We start from the raw sequence: 21,612 nt of genomic DNA on the forward strand, positions 1-21,612 counted from the left end.
AGACATTTCTCCTGTTGTTTGCTTTGCCACTCTTTTCTAATTTTGAACCCCAATCACAGTATTGTTCCCCCTCTCTCTTTAACCATGAAAGTATGTCAACTTATCATGCTGCCTCATATAACATACACTCCCCATAAAAGATACAGGCATAGGAAAAAGCCTGAATTGAATGAGATGAGGAGGGTGCGGGATTTAGACAGGAACAAATTACCTTATAAGACTGACATAATGAGAGATAATGAAAGTAATGGTGAGAGAGCAAATGCAGGAGGTAGATTGAGAAGGCATAGAGGAGAAAAGCTTTTTTTTTTTTTTTTTTGTCAGGTGACATAAGAGGCTACCAGACTTTTGCCAGAAAGGGAAAATGAGGCATATCTAATAGATGTGAAGGTAGAAAATGGAGGATGAGGAAAAATGGGGGTGAGGGAGGGGTTGACTGACTCAGGAGGGAATTGATTAGTGAACTGGAGCTAGAGAAAAATTCCTATACACTCAGGAAACTGCAGAGGAGAAAGAAAGAGAGTGGGCTGCTCACAGTATGTGTGTGTGTGTGGTTGGAAGAGTATGGGGTGCTGGTCAGTAGTGAATTGATGCAGATGGGGGGGGGGGGGTGTACAGAAAGTAAGATGTAAGATAAATTGTGTTGTGGGAGAGGTTGATGCCACTTTTGGCTGACTGCTATTAGAGAAGTGAAACGATGGAGCAGAAGGACACCGAAGGCCTCCAAAATAAAACAATTAAAAGGAGCACGCTTTTGTATATGTTTTACTCTAAATATAAACAGACATTCAACACGCAGCTACCCTCTGACAAATTACAGCATCCTTACCATTTGCCATCCAGGAAGTGTGCTGAGGTGTAGCATGGAGTCACAGCCAAAACAAAGCAACACAGGCCCTCAATAATGGCCCACCTTTAATTAAACAAAGAGTTTTATGACTCTTTGTGGACTAGAAGCGTAAGGGCTTTATATATCCATGCCAACAAGGGCTAATCTGCAGCTATCATTATGCTAGGCAACGTAATGAGCTTGATAACCTTTTCATTGGCTTGGCTCGTGCGTTTTGTCTAAAAAGTGTGAAGCTCAGCCACAGTTAGTGAAAGAGACTTACAGTGGCCAAAGCCAAAACAGTGGCTATGGTAGAATTTCAGTCATGTTCATATCCACACCTATAGCCAATTCATAGCTTCTAATTATTGTATTCAACGTATTTGCAAATACGTTTGACCGATGCACATGCACAAGTCAAGTATGGAATTATGCAGAACTAGTATTATGGGAAAAATGCAGAACATAAATTATGGACATACAGACATAGTAATAAAACCATAAGAAAGTAGGCACATACACACACACAAATATATATATATATATATATATATATATATATATATATATATATATATATACAGTATATATATATATATATATATATATATATATATATATATATATATATATATATATATATATGTTTGCATGTTCTCCCCAAGCCTGTGGGTTCTCTCTGGGTACTCCGGCTTCCTTCCTCCCACACTCAAAAACATGCACGTCAGGTGTATTGGAAATACTAATTTGTCCTCAGGTGTAATTGGGTCGTTCGAATGGCTATATGTGGAGTCAAGTAGCTCAGGAGACCTCTGCTCCTCCAACACACGTAAACATTTTTTTGTCAAATATTGAACATATTCATTATTTGAGATTGTGGGCCTCCACTAAGTATCAGGAAAATTCAATCTTAAGAAAATTCAAATATTGGAATAATTTCATATGAGAAAAGTGTCGGGCATTTGTCATCTTGGTCATGAAGGTACAAAATTTGGACAAAAACAGCCCGGTTGTCTTTCTGTGTAGACTCAGCCTAACTTATAACGTTGTAAAAGCAGGGCACATGAATTTGATAGATAGTTCTGATTTAATTATGAAACCACAGCCAATACCATGACAGCGATTTTATGATACCAACGTTATCAGGAATGTTAAAGCAGTTATTGGAGGCCGTGAAAGAAGCTAAAATCAGACCGATTAGATCCACCCAACTCTTTTCTTTCCTCAGGCTGAGGAAATGCAGAAAAAGTCTTGTTATTCTTGCGCTGTGGCCAGAAGCCGCACGACGTCTCAGATTATAGACAAGGATCATACTTTCCCAGATCATGCAGTGGTCTCCAACGGGATTGAATTGCATGCGCCAATAGATCCAGTAACAAATACACATGATACCGGAGGAAAGCGTGGGCTTTGTATGTTTGCATACGTGTGCTGTATGTGGGTAAGTATGATGGATGACTACGCCTCAGCAGTATTGTAGTACGCTAAGCCGGGGGGTGTGCTTGGGGTCGACCAAGGCCATTTGCTACTGATACAGTCGCCTCCCTCTCATCCAACACATATAGCCGCATGTCAGCTATGATGAAGTGAGGCAACACAGAGCAGAGTTCCCTCAGGTGTACTTAGCAAGGCAAAGCTACCTCACAGACGCCCCCCGTCATTACACCTGGGAGGAAGGGTGTTAAGACGAAGCACATGAGACACACACTTCTCCAGGCACCTCCTCGGTACGCACATTCAACACAAGTGAAAGAAATGGATTGACTACATACAGCTTCATCTACAATTGCCGTTGTTTGTTTAGCAATGTCATCACATGTTTGTCAGTACCTCACATGCCCTTTCACAGATAATCCATCAAAAATCCATCATTTTCTTGATTTAGCAGCTTATCTATAAGGACTTGGGCTATGGTTTGAATTTGTTGTTAAAATGCCACTGGAAATCATGCAATCAATGCATTCAACTTCTAGTAAAGGTGTTGGAAAGCTGTCACCTGAACATATCTCTTGTGTGCAAATATATTTGGAAAACACTATTTCATGCCATGTATGGAGCAGACTCAAAAGTAGACAGAACATGGAAGTGGAATAATGAAAAGTCTTTATACAAAAAAAACACATATAAAGTAAGTACTGTAACAATCAGAAACTTGACTCGGAAAGGAACTAAGGATGACAGGCTGACATGACGGTTTGAGAGTTTGACTTGACAGTTCTGAATTGTCACTGAGTTCCCAGAATTTTAATTCTGTCAGACATCAATCTTGTATGACATAATAAAGAAAACTGAAGAACCATGGCAACTATCTCAAAACTTAAAAAAGACAAAAGTTGACCAGAACATGACTGTAGCAACACTGGTTTCACATATTCATAACACTAAAGTCTATTGTACTTCTCGCTGCTCCCTCCAAATTCAGTTGAATTCTTACATTTGTTTACTTATAAAAACAGATAAAATTATCATATATATATATATATATATATATATATATATATATATATATATATATATATATATATATATATATATACATATATGTATATATATATATATGTATATATATATATATATATATATATATATATATATATATATATATATATATATATATATATATATATATATATATATATATATATATATATATATATATATATATATGCAGTCAATATATCAGACTGCTTCTTTTTTTTGCCTACCTTCGCATTCACAACTAATTAGTCAGTAATGCAATATGCTGTCGAATTCAAATGGCATTTTCAGGGAATATACCCCCCGTCCTTAGCCCCCAAATCAGACAAATACAGTTGCTTTGTTTGTATTTGATATTCCACACCAAATGAGTCAGAATGACCCGGGTTGGGTTTTTTTTTTGGCATACCTTGGAATGACTGCAAATTTTAAACACTTCACAATGTTTATTTTATGGAAATGCAGCATTTTGAAAAATGTTTTTTGGGATGGGGGAAAAAAAACTAATTCAAGAGACAGGTGATGAGCCTACAACTTTGAAGAAAAAGAAAGCTTTTAATAGACAATACCAGGAGTCCTACTTGAAATAGTGTCCTCTCGCGGTAAGGACTTTGAGAACTATTTGGTCTAAAAAGGAACCACAAACTGACAAGGAATGGATGTTTGACAGTTGTCCCCTTTCGATGATAAAGTGTTGATCAGTCCCGTCAATCAAAATCAACAATAACATTGATACTTTTGCAAGCTATTTTTTCCACTTTTTAGAGTAACCTGAACAAAAATGTGCTATTCTCGACTGATTTTTTTTTTTTAAATATCACATCGTCAATGATATAATGAGACGTTTCAACATTTGTTTGCCGTTGACTCCTCTTAGTTTTGTATTTTCCCAAACTAAAATGTAGCTGATGTTAAAGCAGCAGTCTGGCTGTTCTGGATTTCTTTAAACTACTGTACAGGTGTCATTGAAAATGTCCAGGATCCCAGCCTTGGAGGACTGAACTTTGTATCTATAATTTATTGTGAAGCCATCCATTTTTGCATTGATCCTGTTGTCATACCGCCGTACAAAAAGCAGCCTCATCTCTCATGATACATGGCATATGCCAGAACAGATGCGACCATGTGTGAGGTGGTTTGGATAAACACATGTGTGTGAGTGTGGCAGTGGGAGGAGGGAAGAAGTGAAACAAATATTGAGTGACGCAACCATTAATATAGGAACAAAAAGCATGGAATCCCTCACACTCCAGATTCGCAAATCCCTCACACGCTCCAGATTCGCAAACAAGTAATGACTCTGACACACTACTGTCAAATAAGAACCAACTTCAATCAATAAATTTTGAATTTATATTATCAACATGCATCTTTTTTTAAACCCTTGCCCAATCCCCCCCCACTCAACTACAGTGTTATTTTTATTTTTTTGTGAGAATGCACACACACACATACACACCATCCACCCACACACATGCTCAATATTCCTTGGCCTCATTGACAGTGATGTTGCTGACTCAGGGCTCTGAGGGGGTTAAAGGCCTGCAGTGGCTGCTGCTGATTGGGCGCCAGCACAACACACTCACACACACACACACACGCACACATACATGAACACGAACAAGCATTGAAAGGCAGATGGGTATTCATTTTCTATGTCAACCATCAGCATCCAAGAACTCTTCAAACCCTTTTGTTTTTGCATGTGTCAAGGAAGACAAGCACGAGGTTTTGATCAGAAGCTTTACGAAGCTCCCCACTGTGTCTGTCTGAAAATTGATTCAGCTATGTGCAATCGACCGATACTCTGCTTTTTATTGTCTTTAATTAACGGATCGATTAATGACGTCATTGATCGCTCAATTTTTTTTTTTTTTTCGCAAACATTTGCAATGGGGGTTCTGAGAAAATTTGCTTTCTAAAAGGGGTCCCTGACTCCAAAAAGTTTTAGCACACCGATCTAAAATATAGATGTAATTATTCATACATATACAAGCTATCTTTTATATAAATACATGAATAAATAAATAATAAAAGCACATAAGTTTTATATTAAACATTTATATTGCTCCATCCTGTGAATGACTTTGTGATATGTGATTATTTTTGTTTGTTTGTTTTTAAAACACACTGATTGGCCTCAAAAACTGTTATTGCGTCTAATTTATTGTATAAATGTCTGTGTGAACGTTCCGTCATATCATTCAGCCATCAGTAGAACAAGGATCGCCCTGGAAAAAATATGATAACAAGAAGAAATGTCACGTGCACAAGAAGATTGATGGTGTTGTTTCTAGAAGCGTACACACATAAATTATGGGAGTGTGAAATTCGATTGAGAAGTCTTTGTGGTTATTATGTGACGTTATTGTGGGTTATTTTTTATTGTGATGTGGGAGAATCGTGTGCAGCTGAAGTTATAGTCGACTCTAGCCCACACACACAAACACAGCATGATCTCACTTTCTCAGTGATTATGTTTCATGCAGCTTTCTTTTCTCATCTCGATCCAAACACTGTATTTTCTTTTTCTTTTCATCACTCGGGGTTTTTCTCGCTTTCATTCATATTACCTCCCGAGCTCTGAGCCCAGGGTAAGACTCACCCTATATTTAATTGGATTATGATCTGCAATGGATCATAAAATTTGTTTGATTAACACCGGATAGCTAAAACATTACTGCAACGAATATGCTGTTTGACTAAGGAATAAAAATAATTGTAAAGGGTGTTCATTTGTAATTTTGCTGTTACTTTGTCACAGTCGGACGTGCTTAGCATGTCAGTCACACAGTCAAGAATTTTGGGGAGTTCAAATCTCACTTTTCTTGGTAAACATTGGATATCAGTCTAATTGAACTAAACTAAATTGAAATAAACTAAATTGTCCATTGGTCTGAATGTGAATGTGAAAGGTGGCTTATCTGCAGTATTGGGTGTAATGCAGTACAAAATTAGTGTAATTACTGCAATATATTACTTTTTGCTGTAACGCGGAAGTATAGGATATTACACAGAAAAAAAAAATCATATTTTACTCCGTACATATGAGAGTAATGCAATGCAATAAAATGCATTTTTAGCATAAAAGTGTTGTTATTTTCCTCAAAATTTGCCCAAAACACCTCGAAATCAGCAAAGAAACATCCAGGGCAAAATGTTTACTTCATGTTGCTAGCAGCTGAGATGAGTGCGACAGCAGCGGACAACAGGCCAAATATGGACAATACAGACACAAAATAGACATACGCTGATTACTTTCAGTTCATCGGAGACAAAGACGAGAAGAATGTAATAGTTAGGTGCACTTTGTGTGAAATACCTAAAGAGCTGTTCACTTCGCCAAATAGCACCAGTAATTGACAGACCATTTAGAGCTGTGCCGTAGTTACGTGAAGTTGGCGAAAAGAAAACACGTAGAGGATTGAGAGCAGGGCCAAAACAAAGCAGGCAAAATTAGCGCTCTCTCTCACTCAGGAACGGCACTTCTACCTCAAGAGGTTAGAAGGCTCATGTGTTGTACGGAGAAGATATGCTGCCGCTTTCCACAGTGGATTCAACAGTATTTCGAAAGGTAGCGCCTAATGAGGACAAGTGTTATTTAAAATTGATGGCTGGATAAAATAAACGTTATTTTAGTTTTCTATTTTGTCATGTGCATAATCTATTAGGGGTAGGAATTCGACATGCTCACCTTGTAGTAACAGATGCACGACTGAGATGCCCGTGTGAGTTGATTGACATAAAATGTCTTCTATTTCAAAATGACTATTTTTGGCAATTGAAAAAGAAGCAAGGAAATTGAGGGACAGGGGGGGTTACAGTTTATGTCCTTGTGCAGACAAAATAAATTGCTGTTGGAGAGATGCAATTCTCCTTTCAAAAAGTTGGCGCTCTTGAACACCACACTGACCATGGTGCACAACACAAAAAATACAGCAGAGTGTAATTTGAATTTCCCCTTGAGGGAGAATAATGAGTTAAAAAAAAATGAACTTGAGAATATTTTTCCTAAAACACAACATCATTTTATTTGCAGGCAATTTTTCCCATCTCTGTGCTATAAACTTAATTGAGCTGCCTGCACATCAAATCTTTCCAAAGGGAACAATTAAGTTCCATCTCATCGCTTTAGACTCTCCTCACTTTGGTTCATCTTCGCTTTTGTGGGACTGAAGCCGGTGGCTAAATTTATCCCCAGACAGGGTTCTCTTTTCTTAAATGGCTTTTGTTTTCTCACACAGCTAACTGTGCTTCTCGCTGCTCCCTCCAAATTCAGTTGAAGTCTTACAGAACGCATGCAATGCATTTGGATGCATAGGGATGGGGCGGGTGGGCAGATGAGAAATAGTAACAAGAAGGACCAGCTGAGGAAATTAAAGCGAGACAGTGAACGGAAATACAGTGGTGCTTCAACGTATGAAATTAATTGTTCGGGAAGTAATTTCGTAACGTAACTCTTTCATAAGAAGAGCCTCTAGTTACATATAAATAGACTAATGGGTTCCAAGCCCGCAAATATGTTCCTAAACCCTTAAAATTAGTATTATTAAATTATAAATATGCAACAAAAATAGTAACAAATACATATTTGTACATTAGTACACAATAATCAAAATACATCATGTAAAGAATAATGAAAATACTTAAGAAAAAAACACTCCTGGACCCTTTAGATTAATCATATTAATTGTAGCAGCTGATATTATGAACGTAGTTCACTTGTTTGCCTTAAGCTGGTGCTGGTGAAGAGTGCAGAGAGAGTGACACCTTTATAAGATGTTTAATTTGTATGTTTTTATTTTACATTTCCAGTAATCCAGGAATCATTTACAAATCCACAGAAGCAATTATTATATATATATATATATATGTATATATATATATTTTTTTTTTTTTATTATTTTGAGCATGTAATATTACATAGTTTACTAAGCTTAGTTCGGCGTCATGCGAAGTGCTTCCTGTGTGATGTCATTGCTAAGGTGCTGATGATGTGCGAACAACGCTAACGTCAGACACGACAGCCCAAAGTGGTATGTTACGTATGTGTTTTTATGTCAATATGTACAATGTTTGCCATAGCGAATGTCAATTTTATGTTTGTTAATTCTACGGTGTACATTGTTGGTGGGAAGTGTGGATGAAACGAGAAAAGATGAAAAGTGAAGGACCACAATCAACATCAACGTAAAAAAATATGGTCTCATTTGTGGGCAAGCCAGCATATGAATACATTCTAAACATCTATCACAAACTGCAACAAATATGGTAGACATCACGGGTTGTGATAACGTAATACATTACAATCATGTAAGTGTGAGCGCTGGTGTGTCGTGTCTCATATTATATGCCAACAATGTGTCACATTTTGTATCTTAAATTTTCAATATTTTTCTGCCAAGCCTTTTCGTAAGCTGAATTTTTCCCAACAGACATTCGTAAGCAGAGATTCTACTGTACCTATAAAGCAAAAAAGGGGGAAAGTATGCCGATGTGAGTGTCTTCAATTAACTTCTTAGACACAACTCCCTCATTCGCCATAATAAGTGCACTCTAAGCCAGAAAATTGTTTTAGCCACTGACAATAAATGAAAAAGAAAAGCAGAAAATATATGAGAAAAAACATTGGAAGAAGCCTACATTATATTAAAAACAAACAAACAAAATCACTGTTGTAACCATGGTTGAGAAAAGGAAGCGAGTACAGCATAGTGAAAAATGCAAAGTATATGGATCAGTTTGCGTGCGTGTGCAATTTAGGGCTTTTTTTTTTTCCGAAAAATAACTTTGGAACAGCATTGGCTACAATTAGATTCCATACAAGACATACAAACAATAATGTCTTTATACTGGAAACAAGGCTTTTTTTGAAACCTACCATTAGATTGTGTACATATCTGTAGAATATTGTGACCCGTACGGGTGAAACACATTTGAAAGCCGATACTCACGTGTTGGCTCATTTGACCCAAACACAGTTTTGTTTCATCGGTTTCGCATAAGTACAAAATTGCTCCCTCGAACCACACACACCAATTTTTAACAATCGATTTTTAAAATTCAAGTAATCTCCTGTGACAATTTCCTGTGTTTTTAACAAACTCAACATGACAAGCTAATCAGTCAGTATAATTTTGCAGGAATACCCTGTAATTGGGTTTTTGCTAACCTTTGATCAGAAGTGACGAATGCTTAATTTATTGCTACGTGTGTACACAATATTATTTTCTCGAGTTTCTTAGACTCCCACTCCTGATTGGTCATCTATCCCACCTTTTCTTGCCATGTTCCCCTCCCTGTCTCCTTGGGGTAAAGATGTGCTGAATTATTCAGAATGGGGGTCTGATTTATGAGAGTGCTCATAAGTGGCCAGACATCCCAGCCGCGCTCATCAGTCTGGCGGGTCATTACGGCTAAAGAGCGCCAGCGCTTCCTATTCTCCGATGACATGTGGCTCATATCCCGACTCTTGTACGACATCAGTGTTGTGTGTGTCGAGAACGTGAGCAAGTGGTTGGTGTCGCCAAAAATGACAGGCCACGATAATAATGTGTTCGATGCTATCCCAATCGAAAAGCTAAACACGATCCATCTGTCTTTTTGGCTCTTGGCCTTTTATTGTGGGCAGCCTGTGCAAAAATGATGTTGTCTAATCCACATAAGGATATGACACATGTGTGTGAGGTAGACTAGATTAGTTCAGCAAAGGAGATTTGATCACCAACAAAAATTAAGACACATTTGTGACATGTACATGTAAAAAAATGAACTGGAGTTTTAAAATCAGTTTTGTGAATAATAAAACTATAAATGTGTTTATTTTTCCTTAATCATATTTCCGCAGCAAAACAAAAATGCTAATAATCATAATTGTAACGGCACAAAACAACAGAGAGGTACCTTCGGAAACTGATATGGAGAAATGTGTTGCTGTATTGTAATGCCACAAAGGGAAAAATAGTGGGAGGGAAACGTGTAATTATAAATTCTTACAGACCCATTAAATGAGATCATTTTGAGGTAATTGCTGTAAAGGGAAATGGAATAATTACTCATTAGGAGCTTCCCCTGTAGGATATTCCAGGGCATTGGGAGTCACCACCCACAAAGGTAAGAGGGAATTTCTTTTCATAAGATGCTGCTTGTACACAAACTCAAAATTTTAGTCAATCGTGATGTGATCCTGTATCACTCATGAACTATTCAGTTAAGTACAACAGCGATGTTCTAATTGGAAGAGGCAGACAATGAAAAGACAAAAAATAAATTAAAAGAAAGTAGTTGAACATGTGAGAAAATAAAAGTTGTGAAGTTAACTGAGGTTAAAAATGATCTGAGAGTCTATTCTATATATTTTGCTCATAATATTGTCTACATTTTAAGAACCAGTTGGGTTAACAATAATCCAAAATAGGGTAATAAAGAAAAAAAAAAGGCAGAGCTAATATTTGAGTCAATTTGACCCAACTTTCTGGGTTGTTTTTTACAAACTAACAATTTTCAAGCCTGATTTTACAAAGGAACACTTTTATTTGGGAGGGGGAAACCACATTATCACAATACTTATGAACATCCATTTTCACTGAAAAGAACAGTTTGAATGTATTGGATTCTATATTGGATAGCTTGAACATATAGGAACATTTATAATATAAACTCATCTATTTTGCATTTTGACAAAACTAAAGCAGCAATAAACTCCCCTTTCAGAAAATTTATTTAAATGCAATATTGAAATCGATCAAAAAAATGTAGTCAGCATTGTTTTTCACTACGTAAAATTAAACAGTCCTTCTCCGTTCTCCTCATGCAGAAATGTGCATAGACCAATTCGTGGTGATAGTTTTATAACATTCCCCACCTAATCTAGACTAACAGGTGTTTTAGTGAGGTTCGCGGGTGTGTGTACATGTTTGTGGCAGAGTCATGCTGCTAAGGTTAATGTATCATGTACCAAGAGCTTAGATCAGGTGTCAAGGACAAAAGTAACAAGTGAGAAAAGGCGAGCTGAACTCTAAGTCGCTGATATATAGAATGACCTTTTGCATTAGAACTGCATTAGAGGGGCCCAGGCTCTCAATAATGCAAACATACACACACAAGGGCTCAAAGACACTGGCCGTGTGCATTCATTCACTGAAGCAGGTGACTGCAAATACAGACAAGCTCTGAACACGATCCTATCAAGCTAGTTCACCTATAATGAGAAAGGACCAACTGAACCCAAAAGCAAGTCCGTAGAAAATACATATAAGTAAATAAATACAATATGACTAAAAAATGAATCTACTAACTCATTTTTAACTTTGATTGATGTATTACAAAAAACAAAAAAATCAGGAAGATGGTATAAGCTTGCATTTTCAATTTTATTAACTGATTTAGGAAAAATATGCAACAAACTAATGACAAAAAATAAAATGGGAAAATGGCCATTACCCCTCTCACTTGCCATGACGTATTGCGAGAAAATGCGTGGCAAAATCATACATTATGCATTGCTAATTAGGGATGCAGAATGTTTTTTTTTTTTTTTTAACCACCAACACCAATGAAAATAAATTTCCATTTCGATGACACCGATAACCACTATTTTTTTTTAAATACTGTACCTGGAAATATATAAAAAAACAACCATAACAATATTTTTGTTTTCATCACCTGATAACAGTTTTTCTTCATCTGAAATTACTGTGCAAAAAATCCAAACTAAATAGATAATATATACCGTGTTTTCCGCACTATGAGGCCCACCTAAAAGCCTTCAATTTTCTCAAAAGCTCCAGTGCGCCTTACAAACTGGCGTGTCTTATACAGTGCATACGTCACCAGTTTTCATTTTTGGTGGATAAAAAAATTAAATAACTTATTCACCATGTAAATTCTTCAGTTTTCAGTGGATGAAGTGAGGGTATAGTGAGGGTAGCCTAGCCTAGGCTGAACGCCTGAAGATGGAGATAAAACAACACAAACAAAGCCAACCCCTAGGTTCATGACAGTTTTTGTCGTAAAGCGGGGAAAAATACCGTAAAGAGGGGACGAATAAACGTCGCAAGCTGAAAAAAAAACGTAAGTCAGGGATGTCGTAGACCGCGGGTCCACTGTACCAGTGTTCAACACAATCAAATGTCCCTTTTGTTTAATAGCGGCAAACCAAAATGCTCAATCAATTGGTGCTCATAATAGTGAGAACTCTCAAACGCTAAGCATTATAAGTCCTGGAGGCCGTTTGTTTTGGAAACTGCAGTGAGTTTCAACAAACAATGCTAACAATTGATGTATTGGTTTTCTTTTGCTGTGAAATTGTCAAATCCTCTCTGCTGGCAGTATATTGACTTGTGTGTCCAACTGGCGCTATGGACATTTTGGTTATTTGGATTTATCACCCACAGAGGAAAGTCGCCTCTTTCTTCCACATTCAAATCCTGAACACGCATGTGAAGCGCTAATCTCACATGCTGAAGCAAGACTTACAGCCTTTTCACAGTTTGACGCATTCTGAACATGTGATCGCATTAAAAATGCACACTTGGCATTTTTGTGACTTTGGCCTCAAGCTGATACATATGGGTAATTTATTGACCATGGTGAACATTAAACATGAATTACTTTTATGCCATTGTACATTGTCCTTTGTACATCCCACCGTGTGGGGGGCAACCCCAAATGGATGGGCCCCCCTGTCAAATCTGATGATGTTCCCCGGTGAGTTAGATATTACGTGTTTTCGTTTGCTTTTGTGTCGATTGTCAAACGTGTTGAAGTGACGTATACGGCCTGTGGCACAAGAAAAATGGCGGATGACACTAATCTAGAGAGCATCGTACTGTGTTCCCTCGCCACTTAGCGCTTCACTGTTTGCAGTCAGTGCTTCGCGTTTTTATTTTTCTTTCTTTCTGTCACTTTACAGCAGCGCCTCCATGATAGGCTGCGATAACACTCCCAAGCTTAGTGATATCATGGAGTCTGGAACAGCAAGTCAAGCAGTCTAAGATGGAATAAAACGCAAGGTGTCCAACTCAAGGCACGGGGGCCAGATCCGGCTCGCCACATCATTTTATGTGGCCTGCAAAATGCTGATTTGACTTTAAGTTCCTGGCTAAAATACCAAATTTGCAAGCTATTGTTTTTTTTTTGTCCTCCGTTTTTGAACAGTTTTTACCGGCCTCTGATTTCAATACAAGGTAAATATGTGACGAACACACCTAAAATTAATTTGACTTCACAGTCATACTAGCCCTCTGACAGAAACTATAAAAATGTGGCCCTAACCCATAGAACATAGAATGTTTAAAATATGTGTTGGAATAAATATAAATATAGTGGTTTTAAATTTGCTACAATCAATATACCTGCTTGCAATGAAGAAATGCTTTGCTGTGAGAAGGTTCAATATAACTGCTCGCAATGAAGAAATGCTTTGCTGTGAGAAGGTTGCCGCAACATGGTTGGCCAAGCTAAAACCGCAGACATGTCACCTCACTTGGGATTAAAAATATCTTGCAGAATGTCTTGTTCCATGAAATGTTGTGCCATACATCTACTGATCTTCCACCTAGATACGCACACACATAGATGAACACCCTGGGTTCTCAGCGTGCTTCTCCCACCAGATGCACTTTTACCCCTTTAGGGCTGGAACATTCAAGTAACCTAGGAACCTCTGAACCACAATAAAAGAGAGCGTTCAGAGGGACTGTTTCAGCAGAATTGTATTTGTGCAGTCCTTCTCCGTTCTCCTCATGCATGAGCAGAAATGAATGGCTTTTCTCCTTCTTTGTTTATAGTTTCTCACAAATGTCGAGAAGGTGAACCTGACAGAATGCTATATTTTTCTAATTCATTTCAATGTCAGATGTCTGGATGGGAGAATGTGCACAGACCAATTCGTATCACAATGGTAAGCAATGTTGAAATAAAAAAAAAACATGCAAAAATGTAGTATTCCTATCATTGGCCAGTTACACAATCCATCCATCCAGCCATCCATTTTCTAACGCCATGTATTCTTATCACAAGGTTGCAGGCACCTATCCCAGCTGACTTTGGGCAGTAAGCGGGGGACACCCTGAACTGGTTTCCAGCCAATTAATATCAGGTCACACAGAGACAAACAACCATTCAACCGATGACACCTAAGGGCAATTTAGTATGCTCAATACACCTGCCATGCATGTTTTTGGAGTATGAGAGGAAGCCGGAGTGCCCGAGAGAACATGCAATTTCCAAACAGGAAGGCCGGAGCCTGCTGAATTCGAACTCGGGTCCCTTAACTGTGAGGCGGACATGCTAACCACAGGACCACAGAGCTGACCCCAAACAAAATCAGTATTTTTAAAAAAAATCAATAAATAATGTGTCCCACAAGGAGCAGAATTTGGACCTGAAAGCAGACAGGACACAAGTGGAAAATTTTATGAACACAAAAATCCAAAGCAGTCAGCATCAGAAACTGCAATCCCCATACTTATTCTGAAAATAGTCTAGTAAACTTAAAATGACAACTGTAGAGTTTGACGTTCAGACAAACAGTCAATGAGAGTGAGAACCCGAGTTTAAGAAAAGAGTTTAATAATTCAAGACATCAGTCCTACACCACTTAATAAGGTAATCTTTTTAGTTTACCTTAATATGTCAAGAGACTGTATGGCAAGTGATATGACAAGGAACAAACCAATCACAACAATAAATATAAAAAATATATCAAATACAATTAATGTTTAACAAAATCTAATTAAATACCTAAAAGGCACAGAATGATATACTTAAATACGTAGATTTATAAGATATAAATGGCTTTTGTTCAACACAAACACCTAAGAGAGATTAATGGAAACAAGTTGAGCTCCCCGATGAGCCACAAGCACAGGCTTTTATTTATGAAATTAATTTGTGTTTTTCTTATACTTGGCAACCACCCTCACATGCAGAGGGGGTTAGGACCCAGAGGAGAACAGCCAAGGAACACTTTAAATTAGAAGCAGATTAAAAACAGGCTCCCCAACCCTCTTTCACTCTCTAGCGCTCTATTACTTGATGTCTCTCTAAAAGACAAGAGAGAGCGAGAGAAAAGTCTGGAACTGGTTTTGTAGCCACATCTCATTGGAAATCCTGAAAATGTTAATGAGGGACACCGAAACCACAAGTCTCAAGGCTCACTTGGATATATGTGTGTCTGTGTGAGTCAGCGAGTGTAAATACACAGCCTCACACTGCCAAGAAAACAAGGACAAGCCGCAGTTATACTGTACCTGTGCAAATGCATAGACCCACGCTAATAGACAAACCAACTACATGAATAAAAATGTTAAAAACAAAAAAAAAAGGTAAACTCACATTTAAGCGTTCATTTGTTGCTTACACACACAAAGCCAAGCATTGACTCCTCAGGGGACCAGACTGGGCTTCCCTCTTGTCTACATTTGCATAAATCAAAAATCATTGTACAACAGACGCACACAAACACACATTTGTATAAACACACACACACACACAGTAGCGCAGTGCTGGAGGATGGGCTTTTGGACCAGATTTTTTTCCCCTGATTGAAGACTACTAATGGCCAGGCAAGATATTATAAAATGAGGCAAGCCGGTATGCACGTAATTGTGCACACGCACGCACTGGAAGGGAGAAGGGAATAAGGATGATGATGCAGTGGTGACTAGACTACTAAGGGAAAATATTAATCAAGATGTAAAGCAGATTCCATTTCATCCTGAATGGTTTTTATCATTGCTAAGGAGCATTCTTATTATTCTCCAATAAATACTCCAACACAAGTCTAACATAAGGAAAGGGTGATTACTTTTTAGAATAGCTTTCTTTGCTTAATAATTCCCAGTTCAGTTCCATTTGCTGTACAAAGGAGGAAGCATAGTGCAGTGTCAAAATCAGTATTGTAATTTGAATATTTTTGCTTCTCTGGGAGAGTGTAGAGTGCAATTAGTGTACTGCTAATGAACTCTCAAAATGACTGACCTAAACCTCAATAAATGTTAAAAAAATAAATAAATCATTACATTGATTCAATAGTTACATCATCTTTCATCATAACACTGCTGCTTTTTCTAGTTTGTCATATAAACGCATCCTTAACAAAAAAAAGAAGAAGAAAAGCCAAGGCCCCGACCTCAAAAACCTAAAAACCAGCCATTGTCATGACTGGCAAGGTCTCTAAAGTAAAAAGGGCAGAGATGAAAGGCTGTAGAGATTAACATGACAGAAGATGTTGTCAAGGACGCATCGCAACTTTGAAATCATTACTATTCTTTTACTTGGGCGACCACCTTCTTCCCCTCCTGCCCAAAAATGAAAAGTCATTTTGTAGGGCATAGCCAAAAAGTATATATATACAGGGGGTTCTCGACTTTCGACGCGGTGTAACCCGAATTTCAGTGTATGTCGGAACACCATACAAATAATAATTAAAAAATAATAAATAAATCATAAAAGTAATAGATTACATTATTCGTATTGTACTGTAAAGTACTGCATTATTTTTCTGCCCTTTTTGCCCCCCGTTTCGTCGGATAAACTTTGTTCTTGCACTACATCTTATTTTCTAGAGAACTCATTTTCGCCCAGGTGCTCGCATCATTCTGTTACAAGCAGGCGAACAAGTTGGGGAGGCAGGGTCGATCTCATGGTGATGGCCATTAGTTTACTGCGCGCGTTCATAACCTCGAAACATTGTAAGTCGAGACCATCATAACCCGAGGACCCCCTGTATATACTTACATAGAGAGAGAGAGAGAGAGAGTTATTGTCGTAAGTGCAAGCACACTGTACACCGTGAGACCATTTTGTGGAAAACAAAAAATGAGGGGTGTCCATCACCCCAATACAATGCCTCCCTATCCCCCAAATCTCTGAAGTGAATGTTCAAAGTCATCAGAAGTCACAGTAAAGTTGCCAGATGGTGCTTATGTCGCGAAGCAATTTTGAACATATTCACTTATGACAGTGCTTCTAAAATAGTGGGGCGGGCCCCCCTGGTGTTACCAGGGGGGGCGTGGATGACCCCAGGAAAAAGGTTTTGTTTTTGTCATGTGGAATGTAATTGCAATAAAGTAATAATTTCCATTATTTTCTTTTAGTTTCAGGCACATTGGTGCACTTGCTTCTTTTTTTTCCGTTTTAGACTAAGCTGTAACCCGTATAAACACGATAAAAATAATTAACAATTGTTGAAAGTTGATTTATATTGCGTTTTTCTGTTGTTAATGTTAAAAAGGATACATGTGTAGGTATACATAAACAATTTTCATCAATAACAATCTTATTTATATTCAGTGCATCGACTGGGGGTGGGGTGGTGGGCGGGGTGTTGCCTTTGCAGGAACACAATCTTGCCCAATACATTCATAATGTGAGCAGTTAGAAGTTTAAGTAAAAAGCAAAATGGCGAGTTTTATCAGAACATTTTGGGTCATTGTGATTTTTAGATATGATTTGAGATGATTGATGGGCCATCTATCGCAGTAATAAAATGGCGTCATGCTTTGGTGACAATTGATAGCTCTGATTGGCTGTTAGCAAATGAGATAGAAGTGCATTATGAGACTTCCAGAAAGAAAAGCAGCAGATAATATATTTGATAATAATTAGGATTATCAAAATAATTAGAAAAATAATGACAACAAAAACTTCTTAGTATCGAGCAGGGTCACGATCACAGCCGCCTTTGTCACGCCGATGAAAGTTTTCTAGCCCTGCCCCTTTTATGGTACGAGTAAATTTCGCACCCATGGAAATAAGTGTTCCCTTTCAACTTATTTTTACTGTCAACTTTGACTTCTTTAGCTCTTGAAGACACCAGCATTATTCTGGCTCTTGAAGGTACAAACACTGTACTAAAAAGTTTTATAATTAGGCATCTGGGATACATTAATGCAGATTGTCCTGTAAGAACAGACAAGACTTCTTAGCGTATCCTTATTTTAGACAATGGAAATAAGGTGGAAATAAGGCTAACAGACAATGACACGACAATCACTGACATTCATTTCACCACTCATTAACAGTTCACCACTGTTTCTCTTGACCTGGCAATAACTTTGAAGCGAGTTAAGTTCCGAGCGCATGAGACTTGATCCCGATCCTCCAGGGAATCACAGCACAGGTGTAGTTGTTCCTCGGCTACCAAGCAAGGTTCAGCGTTGGAACTAAACGCTGTAATACTGCTGTGATCCGATTCGGGAGCATCCGCTCTCCCATCGTCACCCTGGAGACATTAAGCTCTAATGGCTGTGAAACTGTAAATGCCACAGTGATTTGGGCCAAACGCCAGGAGAGAGCGAGAGAGTCAGTGTGTGCGTGTTGGGGTGCAAAGTCATTTTTACCAGCTGAGCAAAACAGACCAGATTAAAAGGGCAATGGAATTAGGCGAAGTTATTAGAATGTGATTAGTACACACACTGACACATACTGTACACGCATACATACAAGCAGATGATTCATGCATATTATTGTAATAGTGGGCATGCAAGTAATACATACAATTCAGTTGTGCTCATTGCGTCACAAAGCTTTTCAGAAATTTGGGTGACGTCAGTTATCAATGCTCTACGTAAACGTGGATATGCCAATGTGGAGTAAACCTTTTTTTCAGGTAAACTCATTCGAACATTCTTAGGAATATGTTCCAACATATTTAAAAGTAGCTTAAAACATTGATATGAATATGTTTTAATGCATTTTTAAATATGATCGAATGGACTGGCACATAGGTTTGAATGTCTGTGTAAGTATGTTCAAACATACCTTATTTTCCCGATTATAAATCGTAGGTCATAGCATCAGACATTTATGCAAAAAGGTGGTATAAGGAAGTATTTTAAAAAAAGATGTTGATTCTTTTTTAAAACTTTTAATTGTCTGCTTAGCACCAACATATTCATAAAAATGGATGAATACTTTCAACAATAAAACAAAACATTATAAACAACAAATTGCACATATATCATGCATAAAAAGGATGGATAGATGGATATTTTCAACACTAACAAAATACTGTTAGTTAAATAGCAGTTCAAAACTGAAATCAATACTTCAATAGCATCTTTTTTTTGTCTGCCTTTGTTTGTTACATTTTTTAGTGAACATTATAAAACATTTCACATAATTCATATATACAATCATAAATACATAAAGAAAATCATATATACTGTGTACTATATAAAATTTACACGTCACAAATTACCCCAGATTTTATACATTCTCTTATTCAATTTAGACATCTATTTTTTTTTTTTAGTAATATATTTTTTAAACTCTTTTTAAACACAGCCAGTGATTCACATATTTTTAGTTCTATGTGATAGTTGTTTCATAAATTGACACCTCGAACAGATACACACATTTGCCTGCTTGCGGCTAGCAAAAAAAAAAAAAAACTCCCAAAAAACACAAATAAGCCGGACTGGACTATAATCAACAGGGCTCAAATCATGAGGAAAAAGTTGCAGTTTATAGACCGAAAAATATGTTACATATGAATCAATTTATAAGCTAAAGGCTAGAAACAGTATCTCCCCTCCCTTAATTTTTAGATTTTAGCTTAAAAGTATGTTGAAAACGATGCAAACAAACTCACAACCATCCACGCTCACATTTACAAACACAAACAATGTAGTTTCCACACCCCTTGTCCCTTCAAGTGGCAATCCCACATGAACTAATTAAGTCCCTTAGCTGTAAACGGGACAAAGGGCTGAAACCAGAACGATCAAGCTGCACAGACTTGGGAATTCATATAAAAGTTAGTTTTAAGTGAAGAAAAAAAAAGGACCAATAGATTCTTGTTAGCAGCCACACACATGCACCCAGACAAACTCGAGATCTCACACACAGCTGGGAGATGAATAAAATGGACATGTCATGACTCTTACATAAGTTTCCCAACCCCCTTGAAGTATTTATACCCCTCTATCCCTCTTTTGTTATCTAAAATAAGGCATATTCCTTTTTTGTAGTTCCTCGCCATACTCATTCTGCTCGAAAGCCAAGATTAGTGTCTTGATGAAAGATACAGGGTGGGAAAAAGAGTGAGACAGTGGGTGAGGGGAAAAGTGTAAACTGTCAAGAAAGACGTATAGGAGGTGGGAATCTTCACTGAGCTCATTGTGTGCCGTCTGCAATCCATCATAACGCAAGTAGTTAGGGCTATAATCCATCAATAAAAGCACTCCCTCATTTTATATGAACTGCAAATTAGGAAAGTACCGCATTTTGACTATTACTGTACAAATTAATTGACAAAGTCGAAATGTTAAAGAAACTGATCATTTACGTATTATAAATGATCCATTTTTATAGCGCTTGATTGACTTATTTGAGCTGTTTGGAGGATGGGGAATGTGAGGATTGTTTGTTATATTCAACATCAACTTGATTGACATCACCCACAAAAAAAATAAATAAATAAATAAATAAATATATATATATATATATATATATATATATATATATATATATATATATATATATATATATATATATATATATATATATATATATATATATATATATATATATATATATATATATATATATATATATATATATATATATATATATATATATATATATATATATATATATAATTTTGAAACCGAGAGCTACTTCTTTGGTACTGTTCATGTTATTGATTTTGCACAATAATTAAAAAACAGCTGTCGTAAATGATGTAAGTCATGTTTAATATGCAAAGTATATGTCATATGCATAATCGTTAGTAAAATTCCTAGAAAATCACAATGTTCTATCACTTGTAAACTATTTGTAGAACAGGTCTACTCATGTGATGCTCAGGGGCTACCCAGTGTGCACGGGCACCACGTTAGTGACCCCTGTTGTGCCGACTCCTGATCTGGTCACTCATCTTTACAATATCTAGTCAAATAACTAGGTTTCTATCTCCCATTCGAGTGGTTGGTATGTTAGTGAATCAAAATATAGAATAAGCCTGTCTTTGTAACATATACATATTATAACATTTACCATTTACCACTTACCATTTACCACTACCAAAACTGGAGCGCATCAAAATTAGTCCTGTTGAAACAGGCGTCAACTCACTGAAAACTAATATTCAGAGCCATGATATGCTATAGTATGCTTCATTTTATTTTCATCAATCATTTACAGGCCTGTGCATTATGGTGATTTCTACGGTTACACTACGTTCCTAAAGTCGATTGGCTGCAAAGAGGTGAAGTAGGAATAAGGTTGGATTTTTTTCCCTTTGTTTCAGTTTTAATCAAAGCCTTTCTCATTTCAAATTTTTGCTTTCAACATTA

Source organism: Hippichthys cyanospilos, chromosome 17 (assembly GCF_059441005.1).
Source record: "Hippichthys cyanospilos isolate Australia breed blue-spotted pipefish chromosome 17, RoL_Hcya_1.0, whole genome shotgun sequence".
NCBI lineage: Eukaryota > Metazoa > Chordata > Actinopteri > Syngnathiformes > Syngnathidae > Hippichthys > Hippichthys cyanospilos.